This window comes from Orcinus orca, chromosome 15 (genome assembly GCF_937001465.1).
Source record: "Orcinus orca chromosome 15, mOrcOrc1.1, whole genome shotgun sequence".
Taxonomy (NCBI): Eukaryota; Metazoa; Chordata; class Mammalia; order Artiodactyla; family Delphinidae; genus Orcinus; species Orcinus orca.
The window spans coordinates 35,946,466-35,960,611 of NC_064573.1; the positions used below are offsets into that span (position 1 = coordinate 35,946,466).

General features: G+C 38.3%; 1 long non-coding RNA gene across 1 annotated transcript in view; it reads right to left on the bottom strand.

Moving 5' to 3' along the window:
• LOC125961242 (uncharacterized) overlaps positions 1-7,331 on the bottom strand; it is a 1,149,807-nt gene extending 1,142,476 nt beyond the window's left edge. Inside the window, exon 1 of the long non-coding RNA XR_007471672.1 lies at positions 7,075-7,331. This is a non-coding gene — a long non-coding RNA (uncharacterized LOC125961242). The remainder of the gene's footprint in view (positions 1-7,074) is intronic.
• Positions 7,332-14,146: the final 6,815 nt, after the last annotated feature.

Sequence of the window (14,146 nt, forward strand, 5' to 3'; positions counted from 1 at the left end):
TGGAGAAATGTCTATTTGGGTCTTCTGCCCATTTCTTGATTGAGTTGTTTGTTTTTATGATATTGAGCCACATGAGCTGTTTATAAATTTTGGAGACTAATCTTTTGTCAGTCACACAGTTTACAAGTATTTTCTCCCATTCTGTGGCTTGTCTTTTCATTTTGTTTATGGTTTTCTTTTTTGTGCAAAGGCTTTTGAGTTGATTAGGTTTCATTTTTGTTTTTATTTCTTTTACTCTAGGAGATGGATTGAAAAATATATTGTTGCAATTTATGTCAGAGATTGTTCTGCTTATGTTTTCCTCTAAGGGTTTTATAGTATCTAGTCTCACATTTAGGTCTTGGAGACACAAAAGACCCTCAATAGCCAAAGCAATCTTGAGAAAGAAAAACAGAGCTGGATAAATTAGGCTCCCAGACTTCAGACTATACTACAAAGCTACAGTAATCAAAACAGTATGATACTGGCACAAGAACAGAAATATAGATCAATGAAATAGGATAGAAAGCCCAGAAATAAACCCACACCTATGGTCAATTAATCTGCAACAAAGGAGGCAAGACTATAAAATGGAGGAAAGACAGTCTCTTCAATAAATGTTGATGAATAACTGGACAACTACAGGTAAAAAAATAAAATTAGAATACACTTTAACATCATACACAAAAATAAACTCAAACTGGAATAAAAACCTAAATGCAAGATCCCTTTAGTGTTATATTGCTATTTTTGCATATATTGACCTGTGATATGTAAGGTCTGTATTTCCAATACATATATAAGCTGAGAGTTGGTTCAGACCTTCTGGACCAAAATCAATCACACATTTATTCTCTTGGTTCTTCAGTTTAATTCCTCCTCAGATGTCATTCCTTCTGTATTTCAACATATTCCTTTCCTTCATTAATGTCCATCATGCTAAGATAAATAGAAATGTGCTTCTTGCTTGTTCAACTCAGTTTAAAATATATTTTTGAGCATCCAAAATGTGCTGAGCACTGTGGTAGGTGGGGATATAAAAATAATTATAACACTGAACATAGGCACTTGCAAGTTGTTAGAGGAAGGTAGACAAGTAAACAGCTTATTTTGATATAGTTTGGTACATGAAATTATCCAGAAATATCATTAAGATGAGCATAAGAGTTTAAGAGAGCTGTACAAATTAGGTAGAGGCTCCTAGAGGAGGTGCACTCAAACTGTGTCATGAAGAATGAGGAAGAGTTAATGAGGTAAAGAGGTAAAAGGAGAAGAAACAGCTGTTCTAGGAAAAAAGAACAATAAAGAAAAGAACATGCCACATGTGGAGAGAAAATCATGTTGGGAGAGAAGTCCAAAGAAATTTGGTTCTATCTAGTCACCTACATGACAAAAGGTTTCACTGAGTTTTCTCCTACATTAGCTAACATTTTCTCCTACATTAGCTAACATTTTATAGCACTAATTATAGACCAGGTACTGTTTTACATGCTTTATATAGATGTTCATGTCTACATTAATTCATTTACACTTCACAATAACCCTACTAAATTAGGTGCTATTATGACTTCAATTTACAGATGAGAAAACTCAGAAAGATGGCAGAAGAATAAGATGCGGAGATGACCTTCCTCTCCACAGATACAACAGAAATACATCTACACGTGGAACAACTCCTACAGAACACCTACAGAACGCTGGCAGAAGACCTCAGACCTCCCAAAGGAAAGAAACTCCCCATGTACCTGGGTAGGGCAAAAGAGAAAAGAATAAACAGAGACAAAAGAATAGGGATGGGACCTGCACCAGTGGGAGGGAGCCATGAAGGAAGAAAGGTTTCCAAACACTAGGAAGCCCTTTCGCGGGCGGAGACTGCGAGTGGCGGAGGGGGGAAGCTTTGGAGCCACGGAGGAGAGTGCAGCCACAGGGGTGTGGAGGGCAAAGCAGAGAGATTTCTGCACAGAGGATCAGTGCTGACCAGCACTCACCAGCCCGAGAGGCTTGTCTGCTCACATGCCGGGGTGGGCAGGACTGGGAGCTGAGGCTCCAGCTTCAGTAGGAGAGCAGGGAGAGGACTGGCAGTGTGAACACAGCCTGAAGGGGTTAGTGCACTATGGCTAGCCGGGAGGGATTCCGGGAAAAAGTCTGGACCTGCCAAAGAGGGAAGAAACTTTTTCTTCCCTCTTTCTTTCCTGGTGCGCGAGAAGAGGGGATTAAGAGCGTTGCTAAAAGGAGCTCCAGAGACGGGTGAGAGCCGCGGCTAGCAACGCGGACCCCAGAGACAGGCGTGAGCTGCTAAGGCTGCTGCTGCCACCACCAAGAAACTTGTGAGCGAGCACAGGTCACTGTCAACACCTCCCTTCTGGGGAGCCTGTGCAGCCTGCCACTGCCAGGGTCCCGGGATCCAGGGACAACTTCCCCAGGAGAATGCACAGCGTGCCTCAGGCTGGTGCAATGACACGCTGGCCTCTGCCACCGCAGGCTTGCCCCACACTACATAACCCTCCCTCCCCCTGGTCTGAGTGAGCCGGAGCCCCTGAATCAGTGGCTCCTTCAACCCCGTCCTGTCTGAGCGAAAAACAGACGGCTTCCGGGGACCTATATGCAGAGACGGGGTCAAATCCAAAGCTGAAACCTGGGAGCTATGCAAACAAAGAAGAGAAAGGCAAATCTCTCCCAGCAGCCTCAGGAGCAGCAGATTAAATCTCCACAATCAACTTGATATACCCTGAATCTGTGGAATACCTGAATAGACAATGAATCATCCTAAATTAAGGATGTGGACGTACTGAGCAAGATTTATTATTTTTTCCCCTTTTCCTCTTTTTGTGAGTGTGTATGTGGATTCTTCTGTGTGAGATTTTGTCTGTATATCTTTGCTTCCACCATTTGTCTGAAGGTCATATCGGTTCATTTTTTTTTTTTAGTGTAAAAATTTTTTTGTCTTAATGATTATTTTTATTTTAATAACTTTATTTTATTTAACCTTATTTTATTTTATCCTCTTTCTTCCTTCCTTCCTTCCTTCCTTCCTTCCTTCCTTCCTTCCTTCCCTCCTTTCCTTCTTTCTTTCCTCATACTTCTACTAATTCCCTCTACTTTTTCTCCCTTTTATTCTGAGCCGTGTGGATGAAAGGCTCTTGGTGCTCCTGCCAGGAGTCAGTGCTGTGCCTCTGAGGTGGGAGAGCCAACTTCAGGACACTGGTCCACAAGAGACCTCACAGCTCCACATAATATCAAATGGCAAAAGTCTCCCAGAGATCTCCATCTCAACACCAACACCCAGCTTCACTCAACGACCAGCAAGCTACAGTGCCTGACACCCTATGCCAGACAACTAGCAAGACAGGAACACAACCCCACCCATTAGCAGAGAGGCTGACTAAAATCATAATATATCCAAAGACACCCAAAAACACACCACCAGACATGGACCTGCACTCCAGAAAGACAAGATCCAGCCTCATCCACCAGAACACAGGAACTAGTTCTCTCCACCAGGAAGCCTACACAACCCACTGAAACAAATTTAGCCACTGGGGACAGACACCAAAAACAACGGGAACTACGAACTTGTAGCCTACAGAAAGGAGACCCCAAACACAGTAAGTTAAGCAAAATGAGAGGACAGAAAAAGGCACAACAGATGAAGGAGCAAGATAAAAACCCACCAGACTTAATAAATTAAGAAGAAATAGGCAGTCTACCTGAAAAATAATTCAGAATAATGAGAGTAAAGATGGCCAAAAATCTTGGAAATAAAACAGAATAAATGCAAGAAACATTTACCAAGGACCAAGAAGAACTAAAGATGAAACAAGAAATGATTAACAACACAATAAATGAAATTAAAAATACTCTAGAAGGGATTAATTGCAGAATAACTGAGGCAGAAGAACGGATAAGTGACCTGGAATATAAAATAGAGGAAATAACTACTGCAGAGCAGAATAAAGAAAAAAGAATGAAAAGAACTGAGGACAGTCTCAGAGACCTCTGGGACAACATTAAATGCACAACATTCAAATTATAGGGGTTCCAGAAGAAGAAGAGAAAAAGAAAGGGAATGAGAAAATACTTGAATAGTTTATAGTTGAAAATTTCCCTAATATGGGAAAGGAAATATTTAATCAAGTCCAGAAAGCACAGAGGGTCCCATACAGGATCAATCCAAGGAGAAACATGCCAAGACACATATAAATCCACCTATCAAAAATTAAATACAAAGAAAACATATAAAAAGCAGCAAGGGAAAAACAACAAATAACACACAAGGGAATCCCCATAAGGTTAACAGCTGCTCTTTCAGAAGAAACTCTGCAAGACAGAAGGGACTGGCAGGACATACTTAAAGTGAAGAAGGAGAAAAACCTACAGACAAGATTACTCTACCCAGCAAGGATGTCACTCAGATTTGTTGGAGAAATTAAAACCTTTAAAGACAAGCAAAAGCTGAGAGAGTTCAGCACCAAAATACCAGCTTTACAACAAATGCTAAAGGATCTTCTCTACGTAAGAAACACAAGAGAAGGAAAAGACCTATAATAACAAACCCAAAACAAATTAAGAAAATGGGAATAGGAACATACATATCGATAATTACCTTAAATGAAAATGGATTAAATGCTCCCACCAAAAGACACAGACTAACTGTATGGATACAAAAACAAGACCCATATATATTCTGTCTACAAGAGACCCACTTCAGACCTAGAGACACATACAGACTGAAACTGAGGGGATGGAAAAAGATATTCCATGCAAATGGAAACCAAAACAAAGCTGGAATAGCAATTCTCATATCAGACAATATAGACATTAAAATAAAGACTATTATAAGAGGCAAAGAAGGACACTACATAATGATCAAGGGATCAATCCAAGAAGAAGATATAACAATGGTAAATATTTATGCACCCAACATAGGTGCACCACAATACATAAGGCAAATACTAACAGCCATAAAAGGGGAAATAGACAGTAACACATTCATACTAGGGGACTTTAACACCCGACTTTCAGCCAAGAACAGATCATCTAAAATGAAAATAAATAAGGAAACACAAGCTTTAAATGATACATTAAACAAGATAGACTTAATTGATATTTATAGGACATTCCATCCAAAAACAACAGAATACACATTTTTCTCAAGTGCTCATGGAACATTCTCCAGGATAGATCATATTTTGGGTCAAAAATCAAGCCTTGGTAAATTTAAGGAAACTGAAATTGTATCAAGTATCTTTTCCAACCACGACGCTATGAGACTAGATATCAATTTCAGGAAACGATCTGTAAAAAATACAAACACATGGAGGCTAAACAATACACTAGTTAATAATGAAGTGATAACTGAAGAAATCAAAGAGGAAATCAAAAAATACCTACAAAGAAATGAAAATGGAGACGTGACCACCCAAAACCTATGGGATGCAGCAAAAGCAGTTCTAAGAGGGAAGTTTACAGCAAAACAATCCTACCTTAAGAAACAGGAAACATCTCGAATAAACAACCTAACCTTGCACCTAAAGCAATTAGAGAAAGAAGAAGAAAAAAAGTACCCCAAAGTTTGCAGAAGGAAATAAATCATAAAAATCAGATCAGAAATAAATGAAAAAGAAATGATGGAAACAATAACAAAGATCAATAAAACTAAAAGCTGGTTCTTTGAGAAGATAAACAAAATTGATAAACCATTAGCCAAACTCATCAAGAAAAAAATGGAGAAGACTCAAATCAATAGAATTAGAAATGAAAAGGAGAAGTAACAACTGACAATGCAGAGATACAAAAGATCATGAGAGATTATGACAAGCAACTCTATGTCAATAAAATGGACAACCTGGAAGAAATGGACAAATTCTTAGAAATGCACAACCTGCCAAGACTGAATCAGGAAGAAATAGAAAATATGAAGAGATAAATCACAAGCACTGAAATGGAAACTGTGATTAAAAATCTTCCAACAGGGGCTTGCCTTGTGATGCAGTGGTTGAAAGTCCACCTGCAATGCAGGGGACACAGGTTCATGCCTCAGTACGGAAAGATCCCACATGCCATGTATTGTCTGGACCAGTGGGCCATGGCTACTGGGCTGTACAGCCGGAGCCTGTGCTCCTCAATGGGAGAGGCCACAACAGTGAGGGGTCCACGTAGTGAAAAAAAAAAAAATCTTCCAACAAACAATAGCCAAGGACCAGATGCCTTCACAGGCGAATTCTGTAAAAATTTTGAGAAGAGCTAACACCTATCCTTCTCAAACTCTCCCAAAATATAGGAGAGGGAGGAACACTCCCAAACTCATTCTAAGAGGCCACCATCACCCCGATGAAAGAAAGAAAACTACAGGCCAATATCACTGATGAACATAGATGCAAAAATCCTCAACAAAATACTAGCAAACAGAATCCAACAGCACATTAAAAGGAACATACACCATAATCAAGTGGAGTTTATTCCAGGAAGGCAAGGATTCTTCAATATATGCAAATCAATCAATGTGATACACTATATTAAGAAATTGAAGGAGAAAAAACATATGGTCATCTCAATAGATGCAGAGAAAGCTATCGACAAAATTCCACACCCATTTATGATAAAAACCCTCCAGAAAGTAGGCATAGAGGGAACTTTCCTCAACATAATAAAGGCCATATATGACAAACCCACAGCCAACATCGTCCACAATGGTGAAAAACTGAAAGCATTTCCACTAAGATCAGGAACAAGACAAGGTTGCCTACTCTCACCACTCTTATTCAACATAGTTTTGGACGTTTTAGCCACAGCAATCAGAGAAGAAAAGGAAATAAAAGAAATCCAAATCGGGAAAGAAGAAATAAAGCTGTCATTGTTTGAAGTTGACATGATACTATACATAGACAATCCTAAAGATGCTACCAGAAAACTACTAGAGCTATTCAATGAATTTGGTAAAGTAGTGGGATACCAAATGAATGCACAGAAATCTCTGGCATTCTTATACAATGATGATGAAAATCTGAAACTGAAATCAAGGAAACATTCCCATTTACCATTACAACAAAAAGAATAATGTATCTAGGAATAAACCTACTTAAGGAGACAAAAGACCTGTATGCAGAAAATTATAAGACACTGATGAAAGAAATTAAAGATGATACAAATAAATGGAGAGATATACCATGTTCTTGGATTGGAAGAATCAACATTGTGAAAATGACTCTACTACCCAAAGCAATCTACAGATTCAATGCAATCCTTATCAAACTACCACTGGCATTTTTCACAGAACTAGAACAAAAAATTTCAAAATTTGTATGGAAACACAAAAGACCCCGAATAGCCAAAGCAATCTTGAGAACAAAAAACGGAGCAGGAGGAATCAGGCTCCCTGACTTCCGACAAAACTACAAAGCTACAGTAGTCAAGACAGTATGGTACTGGCACAAAAACAGATATATAGATCAATGGAACAGGATAGAAAGCCCTGAGATAATCCCACGCACATATGGTCACCTTATCTTTGATAAAGGAGGCAGGAATGTACAGTGGAGAAAGGACAGCCTCTTCAATAAGTGGCGCTGGGAAAACTGGACAGGTACATGTAAAAGTATGAGATTAGAACACTCCCTAACACCATACACAAAAATAAGCTCAAATGGATTAAAGACCTAGATGTAAGGCCAGAAACCATCAAACTCTTAGAGGAAAACATAGGCAGAACACTCTATGACATAAATCACAGTAAGATCCTTTTTGACCCTCCTCCTAGAGAAATGGAAATAAAAACAAAAGTAAACAAATGGGACCTAACGAAACTTCAAAGCTTTTGCACAGAAAAGGAAACCATAAACAAGACCAAAAGACAACCCTCAGAATGGGAGAAAATATTTGCAAATGAAGCAACTAACAAAGGATTAATCTCCAAAATTTTCAAGCAGCCCATGCAGCTCAATAACAAAAATCAAACAACCCAATCCAAAAATGAGCAGAAGATCTAAATAGACATTTCTCCAAAGAAGGTGTACAGACTGGCAGCAAACACATGAAAGAATGCTCAACATCATTAATCATTAGAGAAATGCAAATCAAAACTACAATGAGATATCATCTCACACCAGTCAAAATGGCCATCATCAAAAAATCTAGAAACAATAAATGCTGGAGAGGGTGTGGAGAAAAGGGAATACTCTTGTACTGCTGGTGGGAATGTGAATTGGTACAGCCACTATGGAGAACAGTATGGAGGTTCCTTTAAAATCTGCAAATAGAACTACCATACGACCCAGCAATTCCACTACTGGGCATATACCCTGAGAAAACCATAATTCAAAAAGAGTCATGTACCAAAATATTCATTGCAGCTCTATTTACAGTAGCCATGAGGAGGAAACAACCTAAGTGTTCATCATCAGATAAATGGATAAAGAAGATGTGGCATATATATATATATATATATATATATATATATATATATATATATACATACAATGGAATATTACTCAACCATAAAAGGAAACGAAATTGAGCTTTTTGTAATGAGGTGGATGGACCTAAAGTCTGTCATACAGAGTGAAGTAAGTCAGAAAGAGAAAGACAAATACCTTATGCTAATTCATATATATGGAATTTAAGAAAAAACATATGTTATGAAGAACCTGGGGGTAAGACAGGAATAAAGATACAGACCTACTAGAGAATGGACTTGAGGATATGGGGAGGGGTATGGGTAAACTGTGACAAAATGGGAGAGTGGCATGGACATATATACACTACCAAACGTAAGGTATATAACTAGTGGGAAGCAGCCGCATAGCACAGGGAGATCAGCTCGGTGCTTTGTGACCACCTAGAGGGGTGGGATAGGGAGGGTGGGGGGAAGGGAGATGCAAGAGGGAAGAGATATGGGAAAATTTGTATATGTATAACTGATTCACTTTGTTATAAAGCAGAAACTAACACATTATAAAGCAATTATACTCCGAGAAAGATTTAAAAAAAAAAAAAAGAAAACTCAGGAAGAGCATGTTATACAACTTGCTGGAGCTGTGTTTTGAACCAGGCAATCTAGTCTTGAATCCAGTCTTTAAAATTCTACACTGTCTATATGCATAAACTGATCAATTAAGATGACTAATTTTACCTCTTCCCTTTTATAGTGAATAATATAGACATCCTTTTAGGGGTTTCAAAAGATATTAGATTTTCCTGAATATCCAGGTTTGAGAGTTGGAGAGAGATAAGGTGTATGGGTTGGAAGAGTGTAATTCTATATTCATGGTGATATACCTGTAAAATTCTCCCTCAAAACAATCATGTGCTATGTGAATTCAACAGAAGTATGTGGAAAACTAGTCTAGTCAGTTCCTTCAATAACTATGTGACTGAGGTAAAAATCACTCTTGTGTCAGTTTCCTCACTTGTTTCCTCACTTGTGTCAGTTTCCTCACTTGTAAAATAAAGGATTTCACATAGGGGTTGCCAAGGTCCTTCCAAACAGTCCATTCCATATTGTAGTACTACAATGCACCTTTCATACTCAGATTCCTAGATACAATTTCCATACTTTGATAGTTGATGATATCATCAGTTAAGAAAGCTAATAAAAAAAAGAAGGTAGAATCAGTAAGAAGAGTGATGAGGTTAGATCATAACGTTAAACATATTGCATTCTTTGGGTAAAATTCAATTGAGGTATATCAAAAACACTTATTCAAAGAGGTATATGTAAATTATTTTATGTAAAAATATTTCTTTTTTTCAAAACTTATGCATCATACATAAAAGGTAATTGGTAGCAATAAATAGTCTTAAGTTGAGGACTCTTTAAGCTCTCTCAGTATCTTAGTTACCCTGCCTCATCTGCTCACAGCTGTTCCAGAAGAATAACCGCAATATTGGAGATGGGGCACCTTGTATCCAAAGAGATATAAACTAAAGATTGAGACCTAGGCCAATAACTCAGCCAACCCAAAGAGTCCAAGAGTGTCATGCTACTTGCAAGTCCTTTTCTCCTTTGCACGCAAAGCAGGCTACAAAGGCACAAAGTATATACTTGAAGAGCCCTTTCCCGTTTCCCACATGGCACAGCTAAAGGTGAGCTCTCCTATGGGTTGCTCCCCAACCCAGTCCTAAATAAATACTCTCATGAAGCAGAAACCTTCTCTCTATGAACTTACCTAAAATCTATCCTAGAAATATGAAAACAAATATCATGAAGGATGGTCCCTGTCTACAAAGACAGCAATGTTTTCATGGAGACACTAGATATAATGCAATTTTCATTTAAAAATGTTGAGTAAAATATACTGCAGAAATAATACAGTATGGTACTCACTGAATTTTTTTTCCTAAAACATGCCCTTCAAGGGGCCATGTTTGAAATACTCCAAATCTATCTTCGTAACCATGTCCAGAATATGTCATGTCTGCCAGCCTGGCATCTAACGGTGATTCATTGAAATGTGTTGGAAATATGATTTGTGTGGGAGTCAAATAGAAATCAGATTGACCCCATCCCTTATATCTATATCTCTATATATACATTTGGCTTTGACATTCATCAAATTACTCTGTCCTAACAAAGCTTTCTTGCACAAAGTAATCTCAAGCGACAGTGTGTAGCGATATGTATAATATGAAAGGAGCTGAATGGCTAAGTAGTCAGCTTGACAGTATCACTGAAATCTTCTATTGCATATATTAGAGAGTTAAACATTGCAATCTGCTTTTCCTATGAGACCCAATAAATAAGAAAAAGGCAGGTTTACTCAGGATTAGGCTGTTTTTCCTTTGTTTTCTTGCCAAAAAATAAGTCTTGATTAGCTTATGGAAGGCAAAATTTGCATCTCTATGCTTAGAAGGGTGAAAATTTTCTGCTAGAAATCCATTTTCAGAAGGATCCTCTTGAGCTCGATGTTTCATCCCATTCTTCTGTCTGCTAAATTATAAACAACTTTATTTTCATTTCTGACTTTGTAAATGGGAATTATATCCACTTCATGAGAATGACTCATATATGAATCATACACTTTGGGGAACTGCTGAATTTAAAAGTCTTTTTGTTTGTTGTTTGCTCATCTCACTTCGGAAGCAGCTCTTGTGCTCAACCCAGTTCTCCTGGACATGCCAGTCTCCACACTCTGATAATCAGATGAATATAAATTATAACAATGTCAATAACAATGACAATGGAGAATGAAGAGGAGGAAAGAGCTGCCAGTTCTCAAATGGCCACTGACAGTCTGTGACCAGATCATCAGTGCATTAAAAAAAAAAAAAAAGTATATACACATATGCATACACACAGGCAAACACACATACAAACATAATCTTCACTGAAGTATGTCACTTCTTCATCTTGGGATGGAGTTTTTTCTTTGGGGAATCCATGATAAATTTTATACCTTTACTATAATTTTCTAGAAACATGACTAATTTCTGAAAAGGATCATAACTTACTCTTTTTTTGTTTTATTAGGGGTATAGTTGCTTTACAATGTTGTGTTAGTTTCTACTGTATAGTGAAGTGAATCAGCTATACATATATCCCCACTTTTTTGGATTTCCTTCCCATTTAGGTCACTACAGAGCATTGAGTAGAGTTCCCTGTGCTATAGAGCATGTTCTCATTAGTTATCTATTTTATACATAAACGCAAATCAAAACTACAATGAGGTATCACCTCACACCAGTTAGAATGTCCATCATTAAAAAATCTGCAAACAATAAATGCTGGAGAAGGTGTGGAGAAAAGGGAAGCCTCTTGCACTGTTGGTGGGAATGTAAATTGATACAGCCACTATGGAGAACAGTACGGAGATTCCATAAAAAATCTAAAAATAGAACTACCATATGATCCAGCAATACCACTACTGGGCATATACCCTGAGAAAACCATAATTCAAAAAGACACATGCACCCCAATGTTCATTGTAACACTATTTACAATAGCCAGTTCATGGAAGCAACCTAAATGTCTACTGACAGATGAATGGATAAAAAATATCTGGTACATATATACAATGGAATATTACTCAGCCATAAAAAGGAAAATGAAATTGAGTCATTTGTAGAGATGTGGATGGACCTAGAGACTGTCATACATAGTGAAGTAAGTCAGAAAGAGAAAAACAAATATTGTACATTAAGACATATATGTGTAATCTAGAAGAAAGATACAGATGAACCTATTTGCATAGCAGAAATAGAGGCACAGACATAGAGAACAAACATAAAACTTACTCTTAATTAAATCCTATTCAAGACACTCTGATTTCTCTGTATTTTTTTTTTCCTGAGGGGAAAAATAACATGACATCCTTACATTAGTATATGAACCACTGTAACTACACCAAATCCAGAAAGAATTAATGCATTTTAGTTAAGAATCGCTGTATAATACTTATGAGATACCAGGCACTCTGTGCTCTAAGCCTTTACCCACTATGACTCATTTGAACCTCATGAATCCACTATGGGGAAAGTATAATTGTTATCCTCATGTGAGGAAACTGAAGTACAGAGGGCTTAGGTAACTTGCTCAAGTTCACATAGGTAGGAAATCTCAGAGTCTCACTTGAAAACAGACATTCTGGCTCTGGAGTCCATTATCTTAACAAGTCTGCTATGCTTGGAAACTAGGAAAATATACTGAGAAATTTAAATGTAAAAAATAAGCATAGGATTAGCCAGAAACATGATCACAGAGACTGGCAAATGATCCTCCAGAAGAGTAGGTCCTCCATCCATCTTTCCCATTATTTGAAATTATATTTTTAAGCATTCATGGTGGAATTATAACATTTTATAGGGAAAAGACAGGTAAGAATTTACCTATTCTCTTGGCAGGTAAATTGAGAAATACAGCATTGAACAACGTATTCAAGATAAAACAGCAAATAAATTTCAAAACTAGAACCTATTCTTGTGCTTTCTATTTTAGGATATATGTCCAAAATGAATCAGGTGGGACTAAATTAAATCTTAATAATTATATATTTAAGTGGAACACTTCTATGAATTTTAAACATATCAAGGTTTTCTTTCTACCTTTATCATTCATAAATAGTTTGCACTAGTAAAGCAAGCTAATCATATATTTTAGTTAATAATAAAACACCATGGAGACATATTTTATATGTTCTAGATTGAATGATTCATAAGCAGAATAAAGAAATACTTCAAAGACAATTTTCCTTCTAGATAGAAGCTCTGGGAAGTTGTAGAAGACATTCTCATTTTAATTCATATATTTTGTGTTTCAAATTTTTATAGGCATTTAACTTTTGTAATTAAATCAAAGCACTATAAATGACAAGGTAGAGGAAAAATGTTCTGAGTGAGAAGGTAAAACAAAAAACTGCAAGTTGATAACTCAAAAAATGTGACCCAGAGGGAATCGGGAAGATGGCGTAAGAGTAAGACCCGGAGATTACCTTCCTCCCCACAGAAACACCAGAAATACATCTACACGTGGAATACTTCCTACAGAAAACCTAATTAACACTGGCAGAAGACCTCAGACCTCCGAAAAGGCAAGAAACTCCCCACGTACATGGTTAGGGGAAAAGAAAAAAGAATAAACAGAGACAAAAGAATAGGGAAGGGGCCTGCATGAGTGGGAGGGAGCTGTGAAGGAGGAAAAGTTTCCACACACTAGGAAGCCCCTTCATGGGCAGAGACTGCAGGTGACGGAGTGGGGGAAGCTTCGGAGCCACGGAGGAGAGTGCAACAACAGGGGTTCGGAGGGCAAAGCAGAGAGATTCCTGCACAGAGGATCGGTGCCAACCGGCACTCACAACTGAGAGGCTTGTATGCTCAGCCTCCGGGGTGGGCGGGGATGGGAGCTGAGGCTCCAGCTTCAGTAGGAGAGGAGGGAGAGGACTGGCAGTGTGAACACAGCCTGAAGGGGTTAGTGCGCCATGGCTGGCCGGGAGGGAGTCCGGGGAAAAGGCTGGACCTGCCGAAGAGGCAAGAGACTTTTTCTTCCCTCTTTGTTTCCTGGTGCAAGAGGAGAGGGGATTAAGAGTGCTGCTTAAAGGAGCTCCAGACGGGCTCGAGCTGCCGCTAACAGAGCAGACCACAGAGACAGGCCTGAGATGCTAAGGCTGCTGCCGCCACCACCAAGAAGCCTGTGTGCAAGCACAGGTCAATCTCCACACCTCCCTTCCAGGGAGGCTGT